This window comes from Xyrauchen texanus, chromosome 20, assembly GCF_025860055.1.
Source record: "Xyrauchen texanus isolate HMW12.3.18 chromosome 20, RBS_HiC_50CHRs, whole genome shotgun sequence".
In the NCBI taxonomy this organism is placed as follows: domain Eukaryota; kingdom Metazoa; phylum Chordata; class Actinopteri; order Cypriniformes; family Catostomidae; genus Xyrauchen; species Xyrauchen texanus.
Window position 1 is genome coordinate 32,367,243 of NC_068295.1, and position 903 is coordinate 32,368,145.

A 903-nucleotide genomic window follows, 5' to 3' on the forward strand; every position below is an offset into this window, starting at 1 on the left:
GCCTGCAAAATTAAATAAAATATATTTTACATTTGTTCAACCTCTGCTAATGTGTCAAGTTTTGAAAACATGATTTTGTTAAACATTTAAATAGCTAATTTCTATTTCTTGATCAGTCTGTCGTTAGTTGTAATCAAAATAATGAAGTCCTGGAGCGTAGTAAGGTAAACATATTTGGCGGGCTGTCCAAAGCTGGGGGGCTTGAGCACGGGACTGGGCTTGAGCTCGGAGGTCCCCGAAAAATATTTCAAAGGCCACAGTTTGTAGTTCAGGTGTTGATCAGTTGACAATATGTATCTTATCTACTATCATTTTCTAAAGTATTCATATAATAGACATTTGTAAGATTGTGCACAATGGCCAAAGGTATAAGGAGTGAACTGAAGTAGAGCAGATCTATCTAGAGAACAAGAGTGAGCCTGACCCAAGAGCTTATCATCTTCTCACAACAACACACACACACGTCCAGATGGCTGCTGTGTTGAGCAGAAAAGGGAAGCAGCTGTGGCCAATGCAGAGCCCCCTACGGTTCACTGGGACTTAACTGTGGGGAGAGTGCATTTGCATGAGAGGGATAATCTGGCCAGCACGACACTCCCCCACCCCCCAAATTGCCTCAAATCCCAAATCTCACTTCTCTTTTACGCTTTACACCTCACAAAAACTCCACCCATGCAGAGAAATGTTAAACTTGGCCGATTAACAGAAGTGTTAACATACCCTTACAATTACAAAATTTACCAACAGATTTGTCAATGGATTATAAACACTTCTATTCCATCTCTTCTGTCAATATTGTGTAAAAGAAGTACTCACAGCAATATAACAATTTTGTGTATATCTCATTTCATCATGAAATTATATTATCTGCATTATGTCAGCCATTAAAAATCTGACTTGATC

General features: G+C 39.1%; 1 protein-coding gene across 1 annotated transcript in view; it reads right to left on the bottom strand.

Annotated features, from left to right (window-relative positions):
• The window catches only part of LOC127661011 (kinesin light chain 1-like), a 293,422-nt gene that overhangs the window by 210,381 nt on the left and 82,138 nt on the right, over nt 1-903 (bottom strand). The gene's annotated exons all lie outside the window — the stretch shown is intronic.